Source organism: Tasmannia lanceolata, unplaced genomic scaffold (assembly GCF_043159265.1).
Source record: "Tasmannia lanceolata isolate RefF3 unplaced genomic scaffold, GAP_Taslan_0.1 ptg000006l, whole genome shotgun sequence".
Lineage (NCBI taxonomy): Eukaryota > Viridiplantae > Streptophyta > Magnoliopsida > Canellales > Winteraceae > Tasmannia > Tasmannia lanceolata.
In genome coordinates, this window is record NW_027518683.1 from 34,734,025 (window position 1) to 34,741,427 (window position 7,403).

Below are 7,403 nucleotides of genomic sequence, written 5' to 3' on the forward strand. Positions count from 1 at the left end.
GGCAAACCTTTGGAACGAAGAACCATTACTAGCAAGAATGGATTAGGAACATTTTTATGAAACTTCAACAAGATTTTTCTCAAAGAGACTGCTGGTCTTGTCTTCTGGGGATTTTGATAACTGAAACCTTGAACAAGACATTTGAGATTGGTAATTTAGAACAACGACTCTCTTGGATATTAACATGGAAAAGCGGGATCTGCTTCTTGACAGGTGTTTAGATAAACATTTCTTGACCAGGATAACTAACCGGAAGGGAATTATGAATTTGAATGGTTCATCTTTCTGAGAAATTGGCTCAACCACCATTGCATCTGAGGTTCTTCCAAGCTTAAGGTGCCTTCCTGGGGTATGATCTTTTTACGGAAGCTGGGCTTTCTGATGTTTCTACTTCTGAATTTTTCTGAGCTGATCTTCTTTGAAATGAAGTTGTTTGACTAAATTCTCGAGCTCTTTCAGGTATAATTGCAGGGAGCTGCCTAGGCCTGGCCTCCTTCACCAAGACAGTTACATCATTTGGACATAGGAACGACAATTGACTCTTTCTAAAGAGAAAACTTAGATGAAATGCACTACTCAAAGGATTGAGCAGCCCTGAAGGAGTGAACTTAGAATAATAAAGATTGACTGACTATACTGACAAACATAGTGATGCTTCTGACTTAGTTAATGTTTTGTTTGGTAAGTCTATCCTTTCAAGGAATAGTTTTTCAATTGGTAAACACCGGACTTCTTCCTCGAAACAGTAATGCCTCAAGAATTTAATTACGACCCCTAAGATTGCTTAGCTTCAATGCCCCCAGTTTTGAGGATATCACTTGAATTTGCTTGAACTTCAGTTGATCTTCAGTCTTGATACCGGCTGTTGCCTTCTTATACTGATTCTCTTACCGTGACCAAGTCACCTCTTCAGGGTTTTTAACTTGGCGGACCGCGCTAGCCTTAACTTTTGCCTGAACCACCTTTCTAGGTTTTCGATCCAGCAGGCTATCCCCTTAGCTTTTGCCTAAGCCGCCCTTTCGGGTTTTCAACTTAGCAGGGGAATGATCTTAAATTTTGCCTAGACCGCCCTTTCAGGTTTTCAGTCTAGAAGATCTTCAAACTCCGTTATTTTTCTTATTCATCATCATTTCATTTTTTTATTGTATCTCAGGACCTAGCTCATTAGTTCTGAACACCAGAAGGACTTTTATAGGTAGGATAGGGCTTTTCAAAGAATGGCTTAAGGCTCAACAAAGATTTCGACCGAACCTGTGAACAGGTCGCCTACATATCCCAAGGTAGGAATCAGGTCGTGTGTAGTTCAGGGCGAATGCCCCTAGTTTGAAGATAAATTGTTTGATTTTTTTTTTCCTTTTTTCTTTTCTTTCTGGAACAATTAACTTCTCTTCTTTTGGAACTTGTCCCTCTCTTTTTTTTTTTTTGAAAGGATTGAATTTCTTTTCCTTTTTGAATCGACCGAACTCGGTTCAACCGAGTTGCCTACGTACCCCAGTATAGGGATCAGGTCTCGCGTAGTTCGGGGAATGCCCCAAGTTTGATGGGTTTTCAAGAAAATTTGATTTAGGCTCGAAGGGTTTGCAAATCGGTATTCTTTTGACATTGGGTTTTGATTTTGGGATTTAATCGGCCAAAGGAGGCCTTTCGATGTTCAGATTGGGAATCGATCTAGGTTACTAGAGTCCCTCTGGTACTGATTATTTTTTTTTTTATTATTTTTCTCTTTTGTTTTTTTTTTTTTCGCGGAGTTTGACGGCATTTCCAGGTAAGAGATAATGGATCTTCTTCTTTCAAGATTCTAATACGTGCTTTTGACTTTCATAGAGCGAAACTTGTTCTTTGACATCCTCCATCTATGGATTCGTACTCTCGATATCTGATGATCACTTTTCATTGTTTGCTCTTGAACTTTTCATCTTGAATTTGTTGGCTTTATGTTATGAATTTGAGAACCAAGGTCATTGATTAGAAATATGAAAGTTGTTTCCACTCTATGCCCCTTGTATAGCATATATCTTCTCACTTTCTTCATTTTCTTTGAGCTTTCCATCTATGTCTTGCCCCTAGTATCGGTTGTAGCTTTTCTAGACAATCTTCTTATTCTTGAAATAATTTTATCAATTCTTCACACTCTTTAGAGGGTAATGTATTTTCAATCGGCATTCACTGAATCAAAGTTTCAGTGCCAGTGTTTATCATTTCAATTTCATCTTTGAAAGGTTGGGATTGGCGCTCCTCCTCTCGTTCAAGTAATTGCTGTGACTCAAGTGGAGTTTCGTCAATTTTGTCCTCATTTGAGGAGGGAGTCTTATTTTAAGATCAGAAGCACACTTAAGAAACAGACACAAGTGAACTTTTTGGAACTGACTGAAATTTTATTTAAAGAAAAGCTATTACATCAGACGACCTATCCTGAACATGCTCAGGATTCACAACTCTAAATAAGAAAGGGAAACAGAAGATAACTTGCCTGGACTAGGCATTGACCTTTAACTGTAAGACCGGACTCAACAATTATACTGACCATGATGACTGACTCAACATAAAATAGTAAGTGACTAAAACTTTAACTGCTGCAACTGTTTGGCGTTGAAGGCTCGGTGAAGGCTGGTTCGTTCTGAACATCATCATGGCTGATACTTTCAATTTTGGACAATGATGACTGATTCGCATAGGGGAATGCCCCTAGCTCAAGGATTCTGAGAGTGAACTCTGAAGGACTTAGCAAAATAATCTTGAAAAGGTAGCCCCTAGAGGAGGAAGAGACCAGGGGTACAAGCAAGATTGGATTATCTGGACCAGGCATGATCAGATCATGAGAATGCATAATAGAAAGATTGTGAGATTCTGCATCTGCCAGTTAGGGGATGGCATGAAGATACGATCGAATCGTATGACAGAAGAACGAAAGACGCACGATCAAAAGATTAGATGAGATAGCATAAGATTGCTTTCAACGGATAGATCATGAATGACTAATCCTATGAGATTTTTGGAAATGATGGGATTTATATCCTAACCCAAAGGGAAATTTTTTTTTTTTTTTTTCACATTTTATCAGTGTTACCTGAAGGCATCAACCCTAATCCTAATCTATCGGAGTGGAGAGAGAATCTCGACTCATGCCTTTGTTCGTGTATCTAAGGACCGATCGTAGCCATTGGAAGATGGACTACGGCCTAATCTAGACACAAATAGGTAGAATATCCTAAACTAGGCTCACACACGTGATGCACATGTGTTCGTATATTACATGCATGTGTGGGTTAATCTAGGGGTAAGGCTAAGAGTTCCCTTAGCGCGAATCCATGTTCGATATACTGTACCAGTGTCCGGCGTATCAGTACGTGAACAAGGGATCCGTTTACGTACCATAAAGGTACTAGGCTAAGGGTGGAATGCTTCTCTAGCACAGAGGCACCAGGTGATGAAATCCCAGTCAACCATGCTAGATAACACTCCGGGTTCCTAAAATAGGATGTGTGTGCACGTGAGATGCATGGTTTAGATGCAAGTGATGTAAGTGTGTGCAATATGTTTGCGCAATCTATGATGCCTTCAGGTTTTGTTAAATTAAGTTTGAGTAAAATGTGATGAGAAAATAAAACAAGACAAACTAATCTAACAAGTATAGAGTTTTTATGAGCCATTTAAAATTAAATTCAAATGAATTATCTTTTGAAGTTTTAATGAAGTTAGGTGATCCCCAGCAGAGTCGCCAAACTGTGGTACCCTGATCCCGCGAGAGGGGTGTGGGGCGCGAGCCGCCGCTCTCTCTCTCTTGGTCTCTCGTATCCACGCGATTGGCGTGTGCATTTTATTATTGATTTGAATTAATCTTTCCTGTGAACTTGGGATCACTAAGGCAATCCGAATTCCACACGAAAGAGACTGACAGAGTCGCCACCTAGATGTGGGATCTAGGACCCGTAATTAACCAGAAATCTAGACTCGCTACCTGGTTACGAGAATGGAAGGTATGGGGAGTTATCCACCACATGCACCATTCTTGCCCGATAATCGGTCTTCGATTCCAAAAGCTAACTCTTTTAAATTTATTTTAAATGGCTCATTCAACTCTATGTTAATGTGCGAACTAAGTGACATGCATCCTATGATCTAATTTCAATGTGAATCCTAAATGTGTATCTTGATTTATTAATTTGTCTGGATTCAATCTAAGTGAAAGTTCTCCTAAAATTCTAATTTCATGGAAAGTCCTAAGTGATTTGATTAAGCATTTACAAGAAAATTAATATACAAAACACCACAATTTGTTTGTGGTGCCGACTCGCGGGTGGTATGCCATCAGACATCCAAGCTGCCTACGTACCCAAGCCTCACTGGGATCAGAGTCGACGTAGTTCGGTGCACCTAAGCTAAGTTACATATGCCTAACTCAACTAAGACACCGACCTAGACGGGATTGACTGTTTCAACAGTTTTAGGAGAAGTTATTTAATTCAAGTTGAAGATTTTATTATCTTAGGATTTCATCTAAGATGCTATATGATTCTCATCTAAATGCAAATGGTCCCTTAGACTAATGCAGGTTTGCCTTACATCCTAGTTTACTAGGCTTGTCCTAGGGAAAGATTGGGTGACTAGTGTAACTAGACCTATGGCACGGTTGCTATACATAGCAAGCGTCCGTGATGAGGCTGGACTCCTAACTCTAGGACTCCCTAAAACTTAGGACACAACACGACACGACACCATTGTTCCTAAATTGGGCTCTAAGGGTTCTTACGACGGAAACCATAATCCAATGGTTCCGAGAGACACGAGATGAATCGAGATGATGAATAGTGTGAGGGAATGGGAAAGATAGAGAAAGGTGCGACTGAACTTGGGAGTGCCAAATTGCCTACGTACCCCGTGATGGGGATCAAGCCACACGTAGTTCCACTGGGGAGGTTACTTGGATTTTGGAAAACAGAATTGGTATTTGGATCAGGAATCGGGTTTGTATTTGAGCATTGGACTTGAGATTCAGAAACATTGATTTATCAATGGGATTTTGGAATTGGGAATTTGCATCAAAGAATTGAGCATATAGGAATCATCAAGGGTTTGAATTTTGGGAATTCAAAATGGGCGGGCTTATGAGATTCGGCCAAATGGATTCAGACATGCGACTCGGATTGTGTTGGGATATTACTTGGTTGGATTGGGTTAATGGTTAGGGTCAAGTGAGTCGGGTCTAAGTTAGGAGCAAACCCGAGACTAGCCATGGTCTAACTAGGAGGAAGCAGGGTACAAACCAGGGTGCGGACCAGGGTGCACCAGGGTGCGAACCAGCAGGGAACCAGGGTGCGAACCAGCAGGGGAACCAGGGTGCAACCAGCAGGGAACCTGGGTGCAACCAGCAGCGAACCTGGGTGCGAACCAGCAGGGAACCAGGGTGCGAACCAGCAGGGGAACCAGGGTGCAACCAGGAGGGAACCTGGGTGCAACCAGCAGCGAACCTGGGTGCAACCAGGGTCTAACCAGAGTGCGAACCAGCAGGGAACCAGGGTGCGAACCAATATCGAACCAGGGTGCGAACCAGTAGGGAACCAGGGTGCAACCAGCAGGGAACCAGGGTGCAACCAGCAGGGGAACCAGGGTGCGAATCAGTAGGGAACCAGGGTGCAACCAGCATCGAACCTGGGTGCAACCAGCAGCGAACCTGGGTGCAACCAGGGTCTAACCAGAGGCTAACCAGGGGGAAAACGGACCCTACATGCTTCCTAACATGGTTTTTCTTTTAAAGTAAAAGATATGCATGAAAACAGACCCTACATAGAATTGAAATAAATGCCTACCTCTTTGGAAACCCACTTTGTGTTTGATTTTTCTTTGATGTTAATTCCTTGAAGATGATTCCTTGCTTGATAATGACTGCTTTTGATATATATCACCCAACGTATAAAATCACCCGATCCGGCAAGGATGGCCGAACCCTTGAAGAGATGAGGGAGAGGGATGAATTTTCTAAGAGAGGGGTTCTTTTTCTTCTTTTCTTGGATGGTGGGATGAGAGGGTATTTATAGGAGAATGGGATAGGAGGTTAGGTGAGGTTAGGTGGTTTTGGATGGTTAGGATGAGAGGATGAGGTTAGGTAAGGTTAGGTGGGGTTAGGTAAGGTTAGGTGAGGTTAGGTGAGGTTAGGTGAGGTTTGGATGGTTAGGATGAGAGGAGAGGTTAGGTGAGGTTAGGTGAGGTTTGGATGGTTAGGATGAGAGGAGAGGTTAGGTGGTTTTGGATGGTTAGACCCAGGTCAAGATCTGCCATTGATCTAACGATTTACGGAAATCGGGTCTCGGAATGGAATCAGGGTCCGGGCTATGAAGTGACCCTAGCTTATTTTGTCCCGATTGATGATCCGTAAAGTCAGATCAAGATATTAATGACCTAAAACATATAAATCAATGATAGAGGGGGTTCTCACATGGATTTAACACACTAATTTATTTGTTGATTAAAACAAAACAAAATGGGGTGTCTACAAATACCACTGGTGAAAGTTCTGTGGAGGAGCCAAGCCATCGAGGAAGCGACATGGGAACCGGAGGAGGAGATGAAACAAAAGTATTCTCATTTGTTTACTTCTTAAGGTACTTAAAATTTAGAGGACGGAATTTTTTTTAAGGGGGGTAGAATGTAATAACCGGTAAATATATATATATATATATATATATATATATATATATATATATATATATGTGGTACGCTTAAGCGCACCAACGTTTCGTGCGCTGAAGGGTTTCTGTAAAGAGAAAAATGATCGTTGGGTTTTCTGCTTCAATCTGCCGTAAATGAACGAGGGTTGGGTTTGAAGGCTTCAAGAGAAAAACGAACGAGGGTTGGGTTTTCTGCTTCAAGAGAAAACCGAGGGTTGGGTTTTCTGCTTTTCTTTGAAAAACGAGGGTTCGGTTCTGCTGCTTCTCGCCTCCAAACCAACGAGTTTGGTTCTCTCTTCTCCGACGGCTTGGTTCCCTTCCAGGTTAGTACGATTTTCATTCTTTTTTCCTTCAATCCCTTTTTTTTTGCTTTTCTTTCCTTCCGTACAGCAGATTGAATCAGAAAACCCAAATACAAAAATCAGGGGTTGGGTTTTCTGCTTCAATCTGCTGTAAACGAACGAGGGTTGGGTTTTCTGCTTTTCTTTGAAAAAGGAGGGTTCAGTTCTGCTGCTTCTCGCCTCCAAACCAACGAGTTTGGTTCTCTCTTCTCCGACGGCTTGGTTCCCTTCCAGGTTAGTATGATTTTCATTTTTTTTTCCTTCAATCCCTTTTTTTTTTTGCTTTTCTTTCCTTCCTTACAGCAACAACAGGAAGAGGAAAAAATCTAATTTTTGTATGTCGTGGTTTTGATTCAAGAATTTGGTTGATGGTGAAATCTGATTTTTTCCTTCCAGG

General features: G+C 41.6%; 1 long non-coding RNA gene across 1 annotated transcript; it reads right to left on the reverse strand.

Annotated features, from left to right (window-relative positions):
- Nucleotides 1-1,697: 1,697 nt before the first annotated feature.
- LOC143880253 (uncharacterized) lies at nt 1,698-6,363 on the reverse strand. Its single transcript, XR_013251601.1, has 2 exons — nt 5,808-6,363; nt 1,698-2,793 (listed from the first exon to the last, which is right to left on the reverse strand). It is a non-coding gene; the product is annotated as an uncharacterized LOC143880253 (long non-coding RNA).
- Nucleotides 6,364-7,403: the final 1,040 nt, after the last annotated feature.